Raw genomic sequence first — 24495 nt, 5'->3', positions numbered from 1 at the left:
CTGACTAGTAGAGTGCTTGCCTAGCATGTGTGAAGCACTGGGTTCAGTTGTCAGCACCACATAAAAAAGATAAATAGTTTTATATGGGGGACAATGGCCAGCATCTCATTAAGGGTCCTTCCTCCTGCCCAGGATAATCCAAGCCACCCTAAAATTACAATCTCAAATAATTAGTAAATAATAAAGCATAAATAGTCAGAAATATTTACAGAAAACAAAGCCCCTGATAGATCTAGTCCACATGGGTTCTGGAACTAAACAAAAGACAAAATGGCTCTGGGGGTTTATTTAAGGAGGTACATCAAAGGCAGGGATAAGATATCAAGGACAGAGTCATGCTTTGAGATGTCTTGCTGTCAGCAGGTTGATTGACATCTTGGCAGGTCACACCCATCTCAGATGCTGTGTGGGATCTCTGGCAGAGCATGCGGGGGAAGTTCACCTGCATCAGGTGGTCAATTCCTGGTGGGGGGGTGCCATGGGAAGTTCCCAAAGCCAGACTTACCCCTTCATAAGGCTACTATGTGCAACAGTCCACACACAGCCCACGGATGGCTCATGACAGTTATAAAAAAAATAAAAATAAATAAAATAGAGCTGGGAGTGTAGCTCAGTGGCAGAACACCCTGGGTTAAATTCCTAGTATTGCCTCAAAAACAGTTTTATATGTCAAATATGATCATATTTCATCTATAGACACACAAAAATTGTACATCTTTATAGCATGTCATGTGATCTTCCAGTGCATGTATATATTATGTAATATTCCGACAAGGGAAAGTGTCTCTCTCCTCAAATATCTATTTTCCTTGGGGTAAAAATATTCAAACTTCTTTTTCTAGCTTTTTTGAAATATATAGTATATTATTTATAGCTAACCTATTATACAAGAAAGCATCATAACTTTTTCTTCTATCTGACTCAGAACCCATAGACCAATATTTTCACAAGAGGAAAATGATTTGAATTGGCAATACAGGGATGCAATAATTTATTTAACCAATCCTAGAAAAGCCTATTTTTTACTAATTTATTCTAATAAAAATGCTGAGATATGTAATAATTATACATAAGTATTTGTTGCAAATTTCAGCCCTCTTAAAAATCTTTCTTACAGAGACCCTACAGAATGAGAAGGAATCTTTGCCACCTGCACCCCAGATAGAACATTAATTTCCAGGATATAGAAAGAACTCAAAAAAACACTAAAGAAACCAAATAACATAACCAATAAGTGGGCAAAGAAACTGTATTTCTTCTTCTGTGAAATATCCATTCAATCAGTCAAGAAATAAATGAAAAAAAGTTCAACATCTCTAGCAATTAGAGAAATGCAAATAAAAACTACACTGAGATTTCATCTCACTCTAGTCAGATGAGCAATTATCAAGAAAACAAGTAACAATAAGTGTTGGTGGGGATGTGGGAAAAAAAGGTTCACTCATACGTTGCTTAGCATCTTTTTCAAGGTCACCAACCTTACCATTAAGACCAAGCTAATCATAGACCACACCAGTAAGTTGCAGCTTGGGGCAACCATTTTGGAAAGCAGTATAGAGATTTTGGAGAAAACTTGGAATGGAACCACCATTTGACCCAGTTATCCCACTCCTCGGCATATATACAGAAGACTTAAAATCAGGATACTGTAGAGATGCAGCCACATCAATATTTATAGCAGCACAACTCACCATAGCTAAGCTATGGAAACAACCTAGGTGCCCTTCAACAGATGAATGGATAAAGAAAATGTGGTATATATACATAATGGAATATTACTCAGCCATAAATAAGAATGAAATTATGGCATTTACAGTAAATGGATGGAACTGGAGACTATCACGCTAAGTGAAATAAACTAGTCCTCAAAAAACCAAAGGCTGAATGTTCTCTCTGATGTGAGGATGCTGACTCACAATTGGCAGTGGATAGATAGGAGGGGTGGTTCACTGTATTGGAGAGTGCAGAATCAGGGGAAGGAGAGGAGATGGGAATGGGAAAGACAGAATGAATCAGACATAATTTTCCTATGTTCATATATGATGACCAGTGTAACTCCACATCATACACAACCACAAAAATGCGAAGCTATACTCCATGTATGTATAATGTGTCAAAATACATTCTACTATCATGGATAACTAAAAGAACAAATTAAAAAATTTAAATAAAAATCTTTCTTATTCTGATAAAGAATATTTCAATTTTATTTTTCCTCACAAACTATACCAGCATTTATTAAATACTTTTTTTTGAGGGGGAGGGAGAATTTTAATATTTATTTTTTAGTTTTCGGCAGACACAACATCCTTGTTTGTATGTGGTGCTGAGGATCGAACCCGGGCCACACGCATGCCAGGCGAGTGCGCTACCACTTGAGCCACATCCCCAGCCCTATATCAGCATTTTTACGTTTATTGGAAACAGGGTCAATAGAGAGGTCCTGGTTAATGCTTCCTCTGAACTGTATGCAATGACCAATCACCAGTATTAATTGAGCACTCACCAAGTGCCAGACCCGATGTTAGACTCTACCCCAGGTGTTGGAGAAATAACTTCTTAGCATCCTTTTCAAGGTCACCAACCTTACCATTAAGACCAAGCTAATCATAGACCACATCAGTAAGTTTGTTCATGTGGAGAGAAGGCATGGCCAGAAGATAAACAATTATAGAATGCTAAGCTATATAAAAAGAGTGAAGAAAGGGTGGAGTAGGAGGGGAAGCTAATTGGAGAAACATCTCTGAAGCAGAAGTTAAAATCCTACACCAGCTATGGGTTATAAACACTTATGACCGAAAAAGGAAGGTGTGGTTGTCATAGGATTTGATGATAGTTTTATAACCAGGAAAGCTTTATGTAAACACTGAGTCACCAAGAATCCAAGCACTGACTTGGGGAAACATAAACTTAAGGTATGGTTATTGTCATTTAGAACTGTCACCAGGGATGGTGAGTTCCATCTAAAACGGCCATGATCTACCTGTTCAAGCATGTCTCCAATCTGTCAGTCAGAGAGGTGTTTCCGTCTCTTACAGAAAACAAGGTCCAGTGTAGAGCATTCTTTCATACACCCAAAGTCTGGTATGAAGTCACCAAAGAATAGACATTTACACTTTGTCTTTTTCCAAACAAGCTTTAATACTCCAGCTCCAGCGGTAGCTACTGGCTAGTGATGCCTTCAGTCTAGGAAAGCGGTGCCTGGGATTTTCAATGCATCTGCTCCATTTGAAACGGGAGTCCTGCCATCCAACTCCCATCCTGAAAACGCACCCTGGAATGAAATCTGTTTACCTGATGTGAAGACCAAGCTATTAGCATGGAATGATGGAGTGCTCCGGGGATACGATTAATATGAATAGAACTATATATGAAGCCAATTTCTATTTTAGTATTACGCCTATGGGTAAAATTCACTTTCAGGGTGCCAAACAATTGTCCTCTGAGCAGGCAAATGGAAATTATATTCTATGCTTCATAAAAACAACAAGTGGAAACTGTTTCTCTGAGCTATAGAATAGGAACAAAAGCAAGATTGGCTGTGATTCCCAATTTGCACATCTTTTGAGAGATGGCCTGCATTGGGATTTGGAGTTTAAAAACCAAATCTGCGAGATGGCATACACATGAATAAATCAGCATATCTTAGTATCTCCAGAAATCGCTGCCCTGAACCTGGTTTTTCTTGAAAACAGTAAAACAAAACACAGATTGTTAACATGTGTAGGCTGGAAATGTTGCAATTATTTATTCAATATCCAAAAGAAATCTATTATTAAGTAACAATATTTGGTGATAATAGAGAGTATCATGCCCATTTAACAAGTTCCAAGCTGTGCCATTAATGGGAAGGTATTCAATATGTGGTTTTGATTGGGGGTGATAATGATGAGATCCTGATTTTGAGTTGAAAATGAGGATCCAAACAAGTCAGCTAATGTGGTGGCTATTGTTTGTACACTACTCAAACATTTGAATTTTTATAGCATACTTTAAATATGAATAATTACTACCTCTTTCTATGCTCGTGAATTTTCTCTTGGAAATTTTCTTCAAAACATTAACGTTATTACTGACAACTGTCATCTTGCAGAGCAAGGAAGATTAATAGAATTTCCATAAGCATTCTGAGTCCTTTGTAAGGGTGCCTTGCCCTGAGTGTGTACATACAATGGGTTTACATAAATAATTCCAAAAATGGGAAGATAAATTAAGGCAAAGATTGCTTTGCTTTGGCCAATTTGTAATTCTTCAAGTCAGGTTTTATTAAACCATAACATAAGCCCTCAGTTATTCATTTAACTCTGCTGTTGAAAGAGGCATGAAGATTCATTCATGCATGAAAATTGCCAGTGGATTATCATGGACGGATACAGAAGAATAAACTGTTCATTAACTTGTAAAATTATATCGCCACAGACAACCGAAGACATTAAACCTATGTGTTTTACTCTGAATCACCTCCCTGACAGAGGATTATATGCTAAACATTACATCTTGGGAACATATCCCTGTGTCACAGAATCCTGTGACATTAGCCTGATTCCAATCACTGAAGAGAACAGAAATGATTCTCACTCGCTTTTCACATAATGCTACAGAAAGTAGCCCCAAATCGTGGGACTGCCACATGGATGCCTTTGGGTTTCCTTGCTCACTGTGCCATTTTTTGGTAACAACACTCTGTTACTCTTTTCGGGAAATAGCCCATTCTGAATCTTGATGGAACTTATAATGTGACCTAGGCTCTTCCTGGGAATGAGAGAGTTGAGAAAAGGGTTCTTTATAAAATAGGGTTATTCGGCCTTTTCTTAGTTTCTCTTTGTTCCAGATAAAGTTCCTATTTCATTTAAACTAAATGGAACCTTTTTTTGTTGCTTATGGCCAACATGAAAGCATCAATCTGTGCTGTTGTCAGGGTCTTCACCCTGCAGGAAGTCCAAGGAACTGTGTAGACACAGAAGAGAAGGTTTGAAAGAAATACACAAGCCATAGTATTAGGCTGGATTCATATCATAGTCCACAGAAACAGTGAAGGGAATTGTGAGGAGTGGGTAATGGCATGTACATTAAAACAGGAGTCAGGAACCTGAGTTTAATTTACTTATTTCACAAAAAAAAGGACACTAAGGGCCAGAGAGAAGTTATTTACTGAAATTATTAGAGCCAGCCCCAGCACTGTGGAGTCCTGAATTTCTGCTCAAATTTGCTCATGTTTATGTCATAGTCTATCTTCGCATAAATTGTGCTTTCACTCTTTAGGCTTTTAACATGTACAAAATTCATCGTTGCTTCCAGAATTAGACTATTTATGTTGAGTAATCAAACCTATTTTCCAAAAACTGAGCTCAAGACTGAACATGGTAGTTATAACCCTCTTCTGTCTGACTCATACCTTCTAGCCCTCTGAACTCTATCCTAGGAACTGATGCATATTATGGCCAACATTCTGAATTTTATATTTCAATTTATCCTATTTCTTTAGATTTTCTAAACTTTTCTCTGTCCTAAAGGAAATGATTAATCTTGGCAAAATTAGTCTGGCCTCCAGGCTAGGGGAAGTCAGGCCAGTACCCATAAAGTCACATTTAGTGGCAAAGGAGGTAGGAATAAAACAAATTAGACAAGGACCCTAGTCATTAATTCTAGTTCCGTAGCTGAATGGAAAGTCAAATCTAACCAGAGTAGATAAGTACTTGTGGACATCTCCAGTGCTTCTAGCATTACTCCAAGTTTTCTGAGAACAAAGACAACTCAAACTATTTTTTTTTAAATAAATGAAAAAAATTATAAGGGAATCTTACCCATGTGCTAACAAAAAAAGACACCATATAAACAAGTATTGAATTGCATGTGACACCACAGAGCTATGTGCTCTTTTGAGAAAGCACCTTATGGTCTCAAAATTGCAGCCACAAAATGAAGACTCTTAAAAATCAAACTTGACAAGACTTCAGCGCATATAAATTACCATTATCGAATTTAAAAAGCCGAGAGCCTAAGAGAACTCATGAAATCTACAGGCATAATTTCTTTGAAGAAGCTTGAAGCTATTTAGAGATAATCTCTCAATTTTCTAATCCATTTCTCTGAGAGAGAATTGATTCTCTTTAAAATTTAACTCTAAACTCATATTCTTTCTCAGAGCATATAAATGGATGGACAGGCTAATTGTGGCTTTAGAAGTGTTTGACAAAGTATAACGAAGCACCATTTTGTTGAGGGCCATGCAGAGTTCTGGAGGAAGAGTTCAGATATCAGTACTTTTCTTCCAGCCAGTCACCTGGCTGGGTGTTGCTAAGTAGAACAGAGAAACTGAGGCAGATCCTGTATCAGATTTACCGACTTTGCCCAACCACAACACTTTATTTTAGAAGGAATAAAGGCAATACAGTAGTAGGCAATAAATTTAAGTGAAGAACCAAATATATCCAGTGTCTGTCTATACTTATTTCTGCTGTGTGCTGGATGTGTGAACCTGCACAAGTTGTTTACTTTCCACACCTATAAAATGATGAGATCCATTTCTGGTGGAATGATGGGTATGTATTTAAAGATGAATTAAATATACATTTAAAATCTTTTTAAAAAATATACTGTGCTGGTGCTGGACATGGTGGTGCATGCCTGTAATCCCAGCTACTCCTGAGCCTGAGGCAGGAGGATTCCAAGTTCAAGACCAGCCTCCACAATTTTGTGAGGCCCTAAGCAACTTAGCAAGACTGTCTCAAAGTAAGAAAAAATAAAAATGGCTGGAGATGTGCTCAGTGATGAAGCACTTCTGGGTTTAATACCCAGTACCAAAAAATATACATATATCTTAAGTGTAAGGGTAACTTATACTAAAGTTACCTTTACTTAAAAGACAAAGATCAACAGCCTAAAATAAATAAATAAATAAAAGTACTTTTTAAAATACTTGCAAGAGCAGTATTTAATGCCTAAAGACACTGAACCACTGAAAGCAAAAGACATGATAAAGTATTCCACCCCTCGCCTGCAAACAAACAAACTGATGTCATTCTCTGTAGTTACATTAGTAAAAAGCAAAATAGACTTTAAAGCAATCTATTAGTAGAAGGAAGGAGGTTTGTTAGTAATAAAGATTAATGAGGAAGATCAAATAATTTTAAATGTTTATGCAACAAAATTTCTCCAAATATATTTTATTTTTATTTTTTTTTAATTTTTTATTGTTGGTTATTCAAAACATTACATAGTTCTTGATATATCATATTTCACCCTTTGATTCAAGTGGGTTATGAGCTCCCATTTTTACCCCATATACAGATTGCAGAATCACATCAGTTACACATCCATTGATTTACATATTGCCATACTAGTGTCTGTTGTGTTCTGCTGCCTTTCCTATCCTCCAAATATATTTTTAAAAAAAAGAAAAGAAGGTGGAAATTGCAATCAGATTGGAGACTCTAACAACCCTCCCTCAATTGATAAAGCAAATAAAAATTCCTAAGTACATATGCAATCATGCAGTATTTCTTCTTCTGTACCTGATTAACCTCGAATAATATCCTCTAAGTTTTCGCATGTTGCTGCACATGACAGAATTTCCTTCCTAGAATAAACATTATTGTAATGTGTGTGTGTGCACACTTCACATTCTCTTACTGCATTAATTCATTGATGGACACTTAGGTTAATTCCATGTTTGGGCTATTGTGAACAAAACTTCAATGAGTAAGGGAGGGCAGACAGTTTTGTCATACTGATTTCATTTCCGTTAGATATATTCCCAAGAAAGGGATTGCTGGATCATAAGGTAATTCTATTTTTAATTTTTTGATAAACCTCTATTCTATTTTCCTTAATGTCTATACACATTTATGTTCCCACCAATAGTGTGCAAGGATACCCTTTCTCAACATTCTAACAACAGTTATCTCTAAATTTTTCTTTAACTATTTGGTAGAATTCACTCGTGAAACCATAAGTTTCTGGGCTTTTCTTTGTTGAATACATTTTGGTTGCTTATTCAATCCCTTTACTCATTATTGGTCTGATATGATTTTATATTTCTTCATGAATTGATCTTGGCTTGTGTATCTCTAAGAATTTTTTTATTTCTAATTTATCCAATTTGTTGACAAGTAATTATTCAATTTTCTCTTGTGATCCTTTATATCTCTGTAGTATCTGTTTTAATATCTCCTTTATTCAATTATTATAAATTTTTTACCTTTCTTTTTTCTTTATGATACTGGGAAAAGGAGTGTAAAATTCACTTATTTTTTCAAAAACCCATTTCTAGAATTTGTTGATCTTTTCTATCAATTTTCTAGTTTCCTTTTAATTTATTTCTATTTTCTTTTATTCTTATCCTTCTGCTAACTTTTGACATAGTTTTTTTTTCCTTTTATTAATTTATTTTGGTAGCAAGATGGGGTATTCTGTAGAATTTTCTCAATGTGGGTGTTTATTGCTCTTAATTTCCCTCTTAGAACTACTTTTGATGCATCCATAAATTTTGGCATATTGTTTTTATTGTTGTGTCAGGATATTTTTTGGTTTCCCTTTAGTTTTTCCTAGACCTTTGGTTGTTGTTTAATTTCCACATAGTTGTAAATTTTCCAGTTTTCTGTCTGCTAATTATTTCTTGTGTCATGCCATTATGTTCAGAAAAGACACTTGGCATGATTTCAATCTTCTTAAATTTGTTAAGACTTGCTTTGTGGCCTAATATATGATGTGCTTTGGAAAATGTTTCATGTGCACCAGAGATGGTTGCATATTCTGCTGCTGTTGGATGGTATTTCTCATGTATATATGTAGTGGTGATCAGATCTACTGTTGCTTTCTTGATCTTCTATCTAGATGATAATCCCATTGAGAAATCTGAGGTGTTGAAGCAACCTGCCCTTAATTGCATTGCTTTCTATTTCTCACTTCAGTTAACATTTGTTTTATTTACTTATGTGTTCCTTGTTGGGTGTATGTATTTCCATATTTGTTATATGGTTCCTATTAAATGACCCTTTACCATTATGTAATGCCTCCTTTGTCTCTGACACTCCTTGACTTAGGATGCTGTTCTAAATCTTACTGTCCTTGCTCGTCGTTTCATTACCAATTTCATAGACTTTCTTTTTCCAACCCTTTACTTCCAGCATGTGTATTTGCAAAACTAAAGTGTTTCTTATAAAGCAGCATTTAGTTGGATTTTTAAAATTCATTTAGTAATTCTATATTTTGAATTGAGGAACTTTTAATTCTTACATTTGAAGTGATTATGGATTTGTAAGGTCTTACAATTGCTATTTTGGTCGTTGTTTTCTGGTTGCTTTTCCTTTGTTTCTATTTTTGTTTCTTCTTTTTTAGTTTGCATTGATCAATATGACTATACTAGAGCAATACCACACAGTCTTGATTACTGTAGCTCTGTAGTTTTCAAATTGGTTGAAATTGGAAAGTGAGTCCTCCAACTTTTCTTTTCTCAAGATTACTTTAGCTATCTTGGGTTCTTTGCATTCCAAGAAAAAGTTTTGTAAATTTTGTTGATGTTTTCAAAGAACCAACTTTTAAAAAAATGCCTTATGTGTTCATATTTTAAATCTGTTAAGAGCTGATGTAATAAAATCATCCAAGCATGTTATTTCAATATATGGAGGGACATTTAAGATAATTAACCATTCAGAATATTATAGTGTATTATTGTGTCAATTTATGGAATGCATATTTACTTCAGAAGTTGATTTTATTTCTACCATGTTTTCTTTAACTATATTCTAAAATCCATGTGTATTTTTCTTGTAAATAATCTTAAGACACAAAAAAATATTCTTTGGAGGAAATTCAAGATTTTTAATAATGCCCACAATTAGCTACAAATAGTGACACCAACAGGTTGAAATATAGGTGTCACTAAAACCAAAGACACTAGACAATACCTCCCATCACTTCTTCGTGCCTCTATTGAAGAACCATCTGCAATTCTAGGTGCCCAAAATGTATTTCCTACATCATGTGAAAACTGTTGAAATAGAAAGAAAGAATTTGCCTTGGAATAAATAAAGAGGAGTGAAACCAAATAGGTAGCATGTTAAAGTGGTGATATTTCATATAAAGGAGTTTGTTAAACCACAAACAGATGAAATACTATTCATTTGGAAAAAGAATGAGAAAGTTCTCTTTGTTATGATATGAATATCTCTAAAAAGTATATTCTTTCATGGAACTTCAAGGTATAGAAGGATATAAATAATGTACCATCTTTCTGTGTAATGAAGGAAATATGATTTTATATAATTTTTGTAGTTGTATAAAAAACAGTGAAAAACATACAAGAAACTAGTAAAATGGCTACCTTTAAGGAGAAAGATGGGGACATTTTTATATTGTTTTGATTCTTGAACCAGGTGAATAAGAGATCTTTTTTAAAAAATCCAAGTAAAATGCTTCATTGGAACTGAACTTTATGTTGTTTTTCTGTGTTCGTTTTTATTATCTATTTCTTTACCATTTTATCTTTTCTTTGGTTTGCTGTGTATTTAGTTTTCTTTTTCTAGTTCCTTGTAGTAGACATTCATGTTATTGATTTGAGAATTTTTTTAAGTGTATATTAATTATTATTATCAATTCCAAGGTATTACTTTAAATGCATTCCCTAAGTTTAGGTATGTTATGTTTTCATTTTCATTCATCTCAAAAGTGTTTCTTATTTCCCTTTTGGGGGTAAATTTCACAAATCCCTTCTAGTTTCATCCCACTGTGGTCAGAAAACCTACTTGTGTGGTCACAATCTTTTAAGACTGACTTTATGGCATTAATATATGATCCCAGATAACTTTCCATGTGCACATGAGGAGGTACTGTTCTGTACATGACCACCAGCTCTGGTTGGTTTATGGTATTGTTCAAGTCTTCTATTTCCTTGCTGATCTTCCATCCAGTTGTTATATCCATTAATGAAAGTGGATACTGAAGTTGAAAATCTCCATTAGTGTTTAATCTTCTGTCTCTCCCGCAGTGACATCACTTTTTGCCTCATGTATTTTGAAGTTCTTTAGTTATAATTACAAATTTTCCCTTTTATCATTTTTAAATGTCCTGTCTCTAATATGTTTGTCTTAAAATCTATTTTGTCTGAAATTTTTATAGCCACTCCACCTCTGGTGTGGTTAACTTTCTGCATAGCATACTTTCTTCCTTCCTTTTACTTTCTATTTATATATTTTAATCTAAAGTGGTTTTTTGCACATAACATATAGTAGCATAATTTTCAATCTATTCTGTCAATCTGTTAAGTGAACAATCTACTTAATGTAATTTTTAGTTAAGATGGGGTGTGTGCTTACATTTTACCCTTTGCTGCCTACAGGCCTTATGTATTTTTGATTCTGTTCCTTCACTACTACTTACTTTTTACTAAGTAGACATTTTTATAAATAGAGAATTTCTAGTGTACTGTTTTAATTGCATTGCTATTTCTTTTATTATTTTTTAGATTACCTTAGTGGTTGTCTGAGGATTACAAATAACATCTTAATTCATAAATATTTCAGATTAAAATCAATTTACTTTTTACTATTGAATAGTACACTGTTAAATATAATTCCCTTTCCCTCCTTGGGCTGCTATTTTCAAATTGCAGCTATGCCTATTGTACACAACATTATTTATGCAGTTACCAAATCAGAAAAAAAGTTACAAATATATACTCCTTCAGCTTTTATTTACTGCAGTTTATATTTTATGCAGATTGGAGTTACTCTTTAGTGTTCTTTTTAGTGTTCCCTTAAAAACTCTTTTAGTATTTCTTATAGAGAATATGTGGTAGTCATTAATTTTCTGTTTTGTCTTAATTTTATTTTAGAAGGATACTTTTACTGAATACAGAATTAAGAGCTGCAGTATTTTTATCAACACTTTGAGTATGGCATCTATCCCACTGCATTCTGACATGCATGATTTTGATGAGAATTCTTGTGTTAGTCTTGCTGAAGTTCTTCATGTGTGAGTAGTGAGTTGTTTATCTTGCTACTTTCAAGATTCTGTGTTGTTCTTTGGCTTAAGAGTGTATAATGTGGATAGTTGTGCAGACCCTTGTGTCTATTCTACTTGGAACCATTGAGATTTGGAGATGTGAAGGTGTTTTTCAACAAATAATGTATGAAGTTTCCAGCCATTATTTCTTCTGTCCTTTACTCTTGACGGTCCCTTTGGGGATCTAACTTTGTATATGGTGGCACACTTGATAATGTTTCACAGATCTGAGCATCTACTCATTTTTCTTCATTCTTTTTTATCTTCTTCAAAATAAAAAATCACCATGAACCTGTCATCAAGGTAGGTTATTTTTCTTCTGCCTGCCAAATCTGCTGTTGAGCTCCTTAAGTCAATTTTTCACATCAGTTATTATACTTTTCAACTCAAGAATTTCTATTTGGTTCCTTTGAAAAATCATTTTTATCTCTCTATTAATATATCTATTTGGATGGATCATCTTTCTGTTCTTTAGACATTATTTCTTTAGTTCTTTGAACATACTCAAAGCTGCTGATTTAAAGACTTTGAATTAGTCAAAATCGAGTCTTCCTCAGGGATAATTTCTATTAACTATATTGTCTTGTATATAAACCATACTTTTGTTTCTTTGCAGTCTCAATTTTTATGGACACTGGACATTTTAAATAATACTGCAACTCTGGAATTCTTTCCCTCCAGGGTTTCTTGTTTTGTTGATTTTTTGCCTTTGCTTTTATTGTTCAGTGACAAAGGACTTCTAATTCTATAAAGTCCCCTTTTTGCCTGTGATTCTTAAGGTCTTGGTTTCATTAGTTCAGTGGTAATAAAAAAAAAAAAAAAATGAATGGACAGATTTCCTTAAATCCTGAGAAATTTTCTAGTCTTTGCTGAGATGCTCTGTGTGTACTGGGGCAGCTTTAACTCTCAGGAGGCAGTTGCAAGTGTGCCTTGGCCTTTATTCCTGCTTGTGTTGAGTTTCAAGGTTAGACAGAGGTTAGAGTTCAGGGAGAACTCAAGTCTTTCCTGAACATGCATATCATTCAGGGCATGTGCACAGCTCTACTGTGTTCCTAGGAATGTGGTGGACTGTTTTAAAAGTTCAAATGAACAATTCATTATTCAGCTTCTCCTTTTGGGTGAGCTTGTTGTTTGCCAAAGTATTATCTCCTCAGCTATAATGTTGAACAATTACCAATTACCACTTTAGCTATAATGTTAAACAACTGCCACAGATTTTTACTGACAAATGTCTTCAAGGGAAAAGATATTGGCACTGGGCAAATTCAGAGTCAGTCAAATAAGACTAGTTCTATCATTCTGATTTTCTAAGAAACAGCCAGAAAGGTCACATAACGATAGTTGTCTGGGAGTAAGGCTTTAGAGACTCTCCATCCCTTATGTTTTCCTCCACTGACTATTAGGCTATTCATTTTCAATGTAATTGTGGCTATTGTTTTCAAGGCTACTATGGAGATGGGTAGATGGCAATTAAAGTAAGCCATATAGAACAGCTATTTGTTCTTATCAGCATTGACCTATCTTTCTTAAATAAATGTTCTCTATATAACTGCAAACATTGATTAATTTCCAGAGGTCTAAAAAATTTATTTTGAGCATTTTTCTAGTGTTTTGTCATGAAAAGTACTGACTTTAGGATATCCTTACTCAATTCCTGTAGGATGATGACCCAAACTTCTGTTGTGTTTAAGGGTTATTTGTGTATGTTGATATAATTCATTTATTATATTTTTTGGAAATTATTTTCTGCCCATCTATCGCCTTGCTTTTGATTGACTTAACAATGTCTTATAGAGCAAATGTTCTCAATTTTAATGGTCTACCTTCTTTTTATTCTTTCATATATTGCACTTTTCTCTGTTATATATAGAAACCTAGGGTCATGTACATTATCTCCTATGTTATCTTCTAGAAATTTATAAAATTGTATATTCGACACTTAGGTCTATAAATGTAAACTGATTTGAAGTTAATTTTTGTGGGAAAACCTAAGGTTTCATCTTTTTGTGTATAGCACCATCTGTTAAAAGACAATCCTCTCTCCATTGAGTTTGACTTGCTACTTTGTCAGAGATCAGTTAACTATTTGTGTAGAGCTATTTCTGAGATCTCTATCCTGTCTTATTAATCTAATACTTTGATGATACCATGCTGCCTTGATTATTTGTATTTGTATATGTCTTGAATTCAGGTGGTGTGAACGCTCCAACTTTGTTCCTCCTCATTATTGTGTTACATATTCTAGGTCTCTTGCCTTCCTGTGTGAACTTTGTTGGTAACAGACTATTTTGGAGATACCAACTTTGTTGGTATCTCCAAAATAGTCTGTTACCATTCCAAAGACTGATGGGAGGAATGTTATATTCCATCAACCTTCATCTGAGATGAATGTGGAACAAACCACTGTTCTACGCACTTCTCTCCTCATGTGCCATCTCTGCCCATGACACTCCCCTCTTTTATGAGTTGGAGTACTCTTGTCTTATCCCACTATAACAGGTCCTAAGATATAGTTATGTACATAGCTAAACTCCCTTACTCTAATCAAATCCTCTGTTCAAGGGATTTTTTTTTTCTATTCTCTTTTGTCCAAAGCTAAAAACACAATCCCTTGTCCTCAGACTTGAGCCTCCTATTTGTTCCAGTTCATGGTATTTGACATTATAACTAGAAGCTAATCTCTCTTGATTAAATACAGAGTAAAGTCATTAAACATAAGGGAGGGAACCATAATTCTCTATCTTTAGGAATAGCCCACAGATACCAGGGATTCTATTACCAGGAGAGTTAGGGGACATGTAAAGCCATTCACATAGTACCAGTCACAGAGTCAGAATTTCTACAATCTAATGAAATCAAGAAACAAGTCTTCACAGAAGATATGAATACAAATGCTCAAAAACTATTTTACAGAACTACAAGGGAGTTCACAGAACTAAAGGTCAAATCTTTGCCATGGTATATAATAGGTTTCTTTTAATAAAACTGTAGTTGATAAGTTATCAAGAAAATATCAAGACATCTGTGTGTGCACGTAGGTATACTCATTTTTACCCAGTAGGGCAATTACTTTTCTTTCTAGAAGAAGGGGCACCTTTCCCATGAAAGCCATTTTCCCAGCCAGAGAACAATAGACCAAAGGGCATACAAAGAAGAGAGATTTGAATTAAGAACCAGAATAGTGTTACAGCTCCTAGACAGGAGGGAATCATAAGTGATGAGTAATGCACACTTAAACCATATTAAAGAGAAGCAAAATCCTTATGATAATACAGATGCAGCAACCAAAGGTATTTTTCAAAGGGTAATGGGTCACTAACTGAAGTATCCCGCCCCCATACCCACTGCTGTTCCAGGAGAACAGCATGAGGCAAGAATGAGAGGGACTATGACCATGAAGTAGCTAAAATGAGAACTAAAGACTAGACCACAGAAACAAATGCTTAGATAAAGGTTTCTACAATTTCCAGCAGTGAGGAACCAGAAGTTTATACAATAGCATATACTTACATAATAAATTATTTTATACAATTGTAGTCTAGTAAATTCTATATTCTCACTTTGTTGATTGGGTTTTCCTAGTCTCGACTATAATAGAAGCTGATATTGCTTGAGCATCTTCTTTGTTTCAGAGAGTGTCATTCATTTTCTCACCTAATTTGCACAACTCCTCATCTTATATTACTGTATAACTATAATGAAGTAGAATTTAATCAAGTATTCTCTTTATCAAATATCTGGTTCTTTCCACTATCCTTTGTTCCTGCTAGGAACTTATTCTTTTTGCAATATTTAAAAAGTGTTGGATTAAAAATTCTCAAGGCATCATTTTGAATGTCTAGGCTGACTGCACCCCAGTTAACCATTGAATCAAAAATTCTACTGTCCAGATTAGGCACTGCAGAAAAGAAATTCTTCTTACACAAATTAATTCCATTTTTCTAAATTTATCTCCCACTTGACCTATAAAAATATTGTGCTGCAGCTAGGCTGTCTATATAACATTTCCTAAGCAAAATTGTATAGATTAAATAAAAACTGCTTATCTTTCCACTTGCCCACAATGCTCCTTGTTCATTTTTGCAGAGATGCACAATTTTGCTTATCTAAGACCCAGTGATTATGCACCCATTAGCACTATTTTACTGCATTTTCTCATGTAGGAAAAAACAAAAAGAATAAATCCTGTGTGCATGTCCTGGTCCCCCAATCAGGTTATCCAACCCTGAAGGGTGGTTCTATAAATATTACTTGTGTCACATGTTTATCTGGTATGTGGATGGTTCCCAACAAATCTTCAATTAATGACAGAGGTTGATGATATTGAGGGATGATAACATGGCAATGGTGATCATGGTATTTACATTAACTAAATATCCTAGATCATGTGGACATGTAAGTCATAGCTACATACTGAGATGTTATGATTAAAACAGACTAAAATTTATTTTAAACTTGTTAATGCTAGGCATTATTCTTCAATTTTCCAAAATCTTATGTGGGCTAAAATTTTTCCCATTTGATGAGTGTAGAGAAACTGAGGAGTTTGTCCAAAGTCACACACAATAAGTGTAAACCCAGAACTGTGGTCACTCTGGCCCTAAAATTCCTGCTTTTTACCACTGTGCTGAAATTCCCAAGAACTGAAGAACTTCAGTAACAAACCCAGCAGGTGACATCAGGGTCCAGCCTCTCTGTGACCAACAACTGACACCCAGCAATGAATATGTGCCTTAGAGCCACTATAGTCATTGAAATTCAAATAGATACTTTGAAAACACAGGAACTTTCCAAGCAATCCTTGGTTAACACCTTCTTACTTATGCCAATTCAGCTCTGGAAGTGTACTCAGGCACAGCTTAACTTCACAGGATATTTTGCTCCTGATTAAATTCAACCCTTTATAAGATAATTCACATCCAGAAGCTAAGAAAGGATATGACATTCTAAAATGTCATCATTTAGGTTCTATAAAAAAAAAGAAGTTATAATCCATACTACAAAGTACTCTTTGAAAAATGTTCTACTATATCTGCAACAGAACATTGGGATATGGTCTGATTTTTGTGACCTTCCTCCTGCTCAGATTTGATGAAAATGTGTTGAACGTATCGTATCGCTATAGAGAAAAACTGTTAAGCATCCTGTAATCCACTATTTTTGTCATGGTATGTAATCATCACAATTAATTAGAAGTTTTGAACATCTGGAAACTAAATTCTCTACAATATAAATAAATGAAACTACTGAATTCAGGGATCTTTGGGGTATTTAGAAATTATGCCTTCAATTGGAATAGAAAGAAGTCAAGAGAAATTGTGTCTTTTACATGACAAAAATATGCAAAATAGTTTGCTTAAAAATGAAAGTGCTTTAGTCCACTGAATAATGTTCTATTTCATTTTTTTTAATTTATTAAATAAAACAGTCTTCCTCATCTTTACCTATATAATCCATCAGTATAGCAAATTAGGACCCTCAAATCAGCCAGAAGTTTATAGTATAAAATTATTTTTCCAAAGATCTGTCCACCTCATAGACTATAGAATAAAACTGCTTTTGTTAAGGTTATCATTAGCCTGTTAATTGTGACTCTTGATGAACATGTTTTAGCTCTATTCTCACTCTACCTCTATGATATATTTATAATACATTCTACTATTTTTTCCTGTCTTGCTGAGAGCAGATAAATACCTATTTTGAAATATTTTTCCAATCCTTAATTTTTGTTGCTCCCCCAATTTAATCCTTGACTCACAGTTTTTGGTACTATACACTCTCCCTGAATCTTGGGCGATTCCATGTAACTTTTATGATTTTGAATGACCATCTATATGCAGATGGCCCCATAGGCTCACTTTTCAAGTCAAAGAATCCCCCCCTCCAAAGCTTTAGGCTCAGATACACAAATGTATCTCGACTGTTCTATAAGAATCTTGAACTCAACATGTATAAACTTTAATTTGTCACTCTCATCTCAACCTGTTCTCTAATTTTCCCTATGTCAGTGCCACTACCACTTGCCCAATCCTTTAAGAAACTAACTTGGAAAGTCATCTATAATCCCTTCATCTCTTTCACACTCCAGATTCAATAAATATTGAGCTAGTGTGTCCTCATCTATAGGTTTCAAATCCCCGCCCCTCGCCTTTAATATGGCCCTATTACTGTGCTATATTATGGAACCTCATCTCGTCTCTGAATTGTAACAACAGTCTCCCCATCATGATCCTATTTTCCGTTTTATATGTTCCCCCAAGCTTCTAAAACAACCTACCTAAAACACAAAGATGTACATCCAAGTCTCCACGTTTCCTCTTAGACAAGCAAAAATCTCCACAATTAAATCTACAAGGTGTTTCATGATTGGGTCTCTTCATGCCTCCACAGCTTCACCTATGTGTCTCTTTCTACTTTTCTCTTTACAGGAGCTGTGCGTGCATCCTTGAACCTCCCACAGTGACTCTCTCCCTAAGAGCAGATAAAGTATGGGTTCTTTGCTTCAATGGGTTAACCCTATAGTCTCCTTTTAGATTTTGTTCAGTGACCTCTTGTAACACGTTGTCCGGCTTTTGACACCAGCTCATATTAAGTTCCTATTCTCTGTGATCCTAAGTGTCCATGCATATCTCTATTACTTCATTACAAATATATATATGCATTTCTCTCTTCCTCTCCCTTTACTTTTGACCTTGAGAGAAGTGCCTGGATAATACTCATGTTTACATCCACGATACCAGGCACAGTGCCCAACATATGGTAAGTTTTCAATAAACTGTTTCTAGGTGAATGAATGCTAGTTCTAAATTTCCACAAAAGATATTTACATGGGATACTCTCACCTTTTCCACTGTATCCAGATAAAAGCTTTAGTGTAAACAATACAAGAGGAAATTATTTTACCATCATCAAAATAAGATGATGATACATCGACTAGGAAGTATTTATTAGCTATCGGGCACTGTGTTAAGTGGTTTTATGCATTTTCCTCACTCATATTAGCTCTATGAAACAGATACTGTTATACTCACTTTACTCGCAAAGTGGCAAAGGCTTAAAGAGATCAAGTTTCCCTAAATCACACAATTACGAGGAGTTGGGATTGTGATTTGAAGGCACAACCCTGCCTCCATTCTTTCTCTAGTGTTAAGGGGGGAAATACATTAAATGGCTATGTAGGAGTTCATAGAACCTCAGAAAAAGATGATCTTTGTATTGAGCACTGAAGATTGAGTAGATACTTCTTAGGGAAACACACCCATACAAACAGGCATTTCAGGCTGGGGAAAAAAAAAGTCTGTCTGGACTAAACAAAGGGAGAATCATGGAGTGATCATAAGAGTAAGAAGAACCTCTGGACCCTGTGATGTGGAGGTTATTGACAGGGAAGGGCCTGGAAAGGCGTGTTTGACCAAGTCTCCCAAGGGCTATGGATACTATGCAAAGAAGTTTGGAATTTTTCCTGAATTAGATGATCATTTTTTTATTTTTAAATAAAATATAAATCCATCAGAAATGTAATGTATGTAACAAAATGAAGAATTAGTCAAATTGAGAAGAGGTTACATCAAAAAAGACTAGCACTTCCATTTGTTCAGTCTCTATTTTCTTACCTTTCTTTCAAAATAATCCTTGATAAGTGCTACAGGTTATATTATATATAGATACACATAATATAAGTTAAATATATTAAACTATAAATTTAATATATAAAATGGGTTTGTATTTATATAAAATATATAATACACAAAATGTGCACTTTAAGTATACTAGATAAATTTATATTTATTAAATATATCCAGTGTGTATATGTGTGTGTGAGTGAGTGAGAGAGAGAGAGCGAGAGAGAGAGAGAGAGTGTATGGCATAACTAGCTATATATGAAATATCCAGAAGTATGGAAAATTGTTTTTTGTTTGTTTATATCAAAATGCCTCATGTTGTCTGAACAAAATAAGTGTTGAATAAATGTTAGTTTAGTAACATAGTGCATCCTCCAACACTAAATTTTCTGGGAAGGCATAGGCTTACTATTCTTAATCTTTCTTTGGAAGGGGACTATCAATTTAAAAATAAGTATTTCTACTGGGCTAAATGTATAAAATATATTTTTAAAACAAGAATTAATTTTCCAGGAGAAAAACCTATAATTTATGATTATTGTAACTTTAAGTATATAATACAGAAAGGCTAAGTAATGTTGTAATTGGACTGATCATGAAGATGCTATCTTTTGTACTTTGTTTTGATTTCCAACATCTATATGTTCTAGTCTTTTTAAAGAATCTGTTTTTATCATTTTCTTTTTAATAACAAATGGTGTGCATGTATGTGCATGTGTCAGGTAACAATGGCATTTGAGACTTTTGTGCAGGGTAATGATTAACACTGAATTTCATGGATTCTCTGAGCTACTTCCTTTTTTTATTTTTTGAAAGGAATTGTTTATCAATAAGAGCTTCTAATGCTGAGTTCTATAATGATTGCAATGTCCCTCCTAACAGCTGTGTTTGCTACATGTCTATTTTTAGCAGGAGTGATTATGAAAGCAGGACTACATGTCCTCTCTACCTGCATCCATCACTTTCCCTTACCTCTTCATCCTGAAAATAGCCATCCCACATACCTTTAGTGAAATGTTGATTTTTAAGGGGATCTTATTTTAAATTGCTGTGTATTCTCACCTTTTCCTAATAAGACCACTTCCTGGATAAGCACTGCATAGATACTTTAATTTTAATGGACATTTCATGTTTGAATCAGTATTTATTGGGGCTGTGATCAAAATGTCACCCAGTGCTCTGATCCTCCTTCACTTCATCTCTGCCAATATCACCACAGCTATTCATTCACCAAGCATTTATAAAACATCTATTATGCATAAGATTAAAATACAAGTCATTCCCTCTCTGTGTTTACAAAGTAATGAGAGAGGTAACAAGCAAACTAAAACAATGAGGTGATGTGCCACACCAAGTGCTTCAGCTAGACATTCCAGAGTGCTAAGAAAGTCTTAAAGCAGGGTATTAGGGTCTGAGAAATCTACCTTGAAGAGATACCAAAGGAGCAGAATGTTTAGAACATCTCCCTGCTCTCAGGCACCCAAAGACCTTCAAACAACCAATCCCTCCCAAATATACTTCCAGTTATTTCCACAATCTATCTCAAATGCTTGCTTAATCTCAATGTGGGAATCTGCCACGTTGAGTTCTTAACTGTGTCATATTTTAAAGTAAAAGTGAATATTTATCTAATAAGCATTCAGTGAGCACCTAATTTGTGCTGGTATAATACTAATGCTGGATATGTAAAAATTAATGAGACACAATTCCCACACTGAAAAAAAAAAAACTAAAACAACAAGAAAATACTTTTGGTTAATTACTAATTAATGTGGTATTTGTAGGATCACAAATGAAGCACATAGAACCCAGCAGCCATCAAGGTGGAGAATAAGAGAAGTCAGAAGTCCAAGAAATGCTCCAGGTATGAGGCAACAATTGAGTTGAATAGGAAGAAACCAGAGAAAATAGCTGCTCTAGAAAGAAGAGATAGAATAAGCAAGTCTGAAGAGTCAAGAAACAACACAGGGTTAGGTAGAAACATCTTCAGTGCAGAGAGAACTGCAGGAGTATGTTTGGGAGAACCTAAGGCAAAGTACAAAAGAATAGTAAGAGTAGCAGAGACTGGGTAATATAGGACATTATGATTCATGAGCTTATCTGTGTGTGTGTGTGTGTGTGTGTGTGTGTGTTGCAAGTGCCTTACCACTAAACTGTATCCCAAGCCCCATATGGTAGTAGTAAACAACCCACCAATTTCACTGGCTTGAAACAATTAGGGTGGATTACTCATATAATACTTCGGTCTTGAGTTTACTATAGCTCTGCTGTGTATACCTTTATTCCAGGATCCAGGTAGACCGGGACTCCCCACTTGGGACATTGCTGCTCTAGTAACAGAGAGAAAAGAGCTATGGCAGTAGCTACACAACATGTGCAGCTACTGCCCAATATGACAGCTGTTACTTCTACTCACAGTTCACTAGACAAAGTAAGCCACCCCTCTAAGCTGATGACCCTGGGGCGAGAGCAGGGGGAGTCTAATTCTGCTCCAAGGAGGAAGGGCAAATAATTAGAAACACAAATCAATCCATCAATAAAATCTTCCATACCCTTTTGCGAGGCACAGATTTTAATCTGCAGCTTTGGTGACCACCGAAGAGTTTTACTCATGGACATGACCTAGTCAGATCTGCACCATAGACAGAACAAGCTGGTTTCTATGTGAAGAGCTAAATAAGTAAAACAGAGGACAAAGTCCATGTGCAGCCTGGGATGAAAACCAATGAACAAAGTTCATGACCAGTAATCACTAGAGTTTCTAGCTTGTCACACACCAAGTCAGTGTGATTTTAGAGATTGTCAAAGGAGCACTATTTATTATCTTTTCTCAGCCCCCTACAGGCTAACGTGCAAAATCAGATATCCAGTGGTGGGCAATTATATGTCTTAAGAATTATGTAGTATAGACTGTTTATATAAATCCACATACAATTAGGTCCCCATTATCATGTTCAGAGCAGCAAAATAATATAATGAGTAGATAATAATCCCAGAGGTGCATATTACATAAAACTTCAGCAGAAAGGATTCTCAGAAAACCAAAGCTTGAGTTAAATCTTGAAATCTAAAATAATATTTGGTAAACAACGAGAAGAAGGAATGCTAACAAAAGAAATGAATGTGAGAGAAAATGGAGGTGTGAAAACTTTTTCAACTTCAGAAAATTCTATTTTTATTATGATTATAGATATTGAAATTTATCAAATGACTTTGCTATAATTTTTTAGACAAGGACACACTGATTCCTTTTTGATCTGCTTATGTGATTGATTTGATAGAATTTTCCACTGTTGAACTGGGCTTAGATTCCGAGGATAAAACCATCTAAATGAGGATTTATTTCTTTAAATTGGCCATAGATTCAGTTACATAAAATTTTATACTTTACTTTGAAACCTATGTTCTAGGCCCGTGGTTGTGTATACATATCACACATGTGCATGCACGCACGCACGCACATGTGCACACCATCCTTCATGGTTACTAGAGTCAAGTTTATACTAGCTTCAAAAAATGAATTGGACAGACCCCCATCTGTTTTAGAAACAACAATAAAGTGTTAATTTTCTTTGGTTATTTTCTACCAATATTTCTTATTTTAAGTATTTGCAAGCTGGATGTATTTTTCAAATTGTTTTATTTCATTGGTTCTCATCCCAGGTTGCACATGAAAATCATCTGGGAGAGACAGTTATATATTTTTCAATACCTGGATCCTGCCTTGTACCATAGTCAAGTTAGAATTTCTGGAGTAGAGATCAAACACCTATATTTTAAACAATTTATTTTAAAAATTTCTTCAGATGATAGTAATGTACAGCCAGATATATTCTTGAGTTAGGTTTTTCTTTTTCTTCCAGTATATAGCTTTTGGTTGAATTCTAATATTTTTTCTATTCATTCTTTGTTTGCTTTTGTCTTTATTAATTTTGTTATTTGTCTCTCAGATTATTTTGTTATTGTTTTCTAATTTTTTGAGTAAATGTTTAATGGTAAATATTTTATAGGTAAATTGTTCATGTGTATATAATTTACATTTATTATATTTATGTAACATACATAAGGCTATAAATTTTCCTCTAAGTGCTGCATTAGCTGTGTCTTTATATGTGTAGTAAGAATTGTAATGCAATTCCACTGTCATATATTAAAACAAAAAAACAAAACAAAGGAACAACAACAACAAAAAAAAAACACTAGAGCATAGTATCTGGTGCAGCTCAGTGGAGGTTAGAGCCCTTCTCCTTACCAAGCTGTGATGGGCTAGGATACTGGAGGCAGAGAGAAGGCAAGGTAGAGTCCTTCCTTCCTTCAGACTGGCTCAGAAGAAGCTGCCCTGGGGCAAGGCCCTAGTGGTTGAGCAGGACCTTAATGTTAATTTCCTTAATGTTAATTTCCTTGGGAAAGAATGGGAAGAAAAGGAGTAAACAAATAGGTCTGTTCTGCAGCTTCCCAGGTAATGTGATAGGGTAGAGGAGGCCCAGGCCACAAATGTGATATGAACAATGTCATCAACAATGGATTTTAAAAAAATGTTATAGTTCTTTCCTAGACTTTTTTTGGGGGGAGGGGTGTAGCACTCAACCATTGAGCCACATCCCTATTGTATATTTTATTTAGAGACAGTGTCTCACTGAGTTGCTTAGCACCTCACTGTCATTGCTGAGGCTGGCTTTGAACTTGTGATCCTCTTGCCTCAGCCTCCAAAGTTGCTGGGATTACAGGCATGTACCACCATGCCTGGCTTCTTGCCTAGACTTTTTAACAGAATCTTTAAATTTGCAGATGGAAAGATTTTATTATTTTTTAATTTCCTGATGGAAGGAAATTATTATAAATTTCTCAGTTTTATTACAGTGGGATTAGA

General features: G+C 34.9%; 1 long non-coding RNA gene across 1 annotated transcript in view; it reads right to left on the bottom strand.

The window, feature by feature from the left end:
* LOC124099232 (uncharacterized) overlaps positions 1-23751 on the bottom strand; it is a 192704-nt gene extending 168953 nt beyond the window's left edge. The window contains exon 1 of the long non-coding RNA XR_009227766.1: positions 22178-23751. This is a non-coding gene — a long non-coding RNA (uncharacterized LOC124099232). The remainder of the gene's footprint in view (positions 1-22177) is intronic.
* Between the last annotated feature and the right edge of the window lie 744 nt (positions 23752-24495).

The sequence above is a fragment of the Marmota monax genome, unplaced genomic scaffold (assembly GCF_021218885.2).
Source record: "Marmota monax isolate L192 unplaced genomic scaffold, Marmota_monax_Labrador192_F-V1.1 WCK01_AAM20220418_F8-fsc00011, whole genome shotgun sequence".
In the NCBI taxonomy this organism is placed as follows: Eukaryota; Metazoa; Chordata; class Mammalia; order Rodentia; family Sciuridae; genus Marmota; species Marmota monax.
Note: the sequence above shows the minus strand (reverse complement) of the source record. Positions and strands in the feature narration are given on the sequence as shown.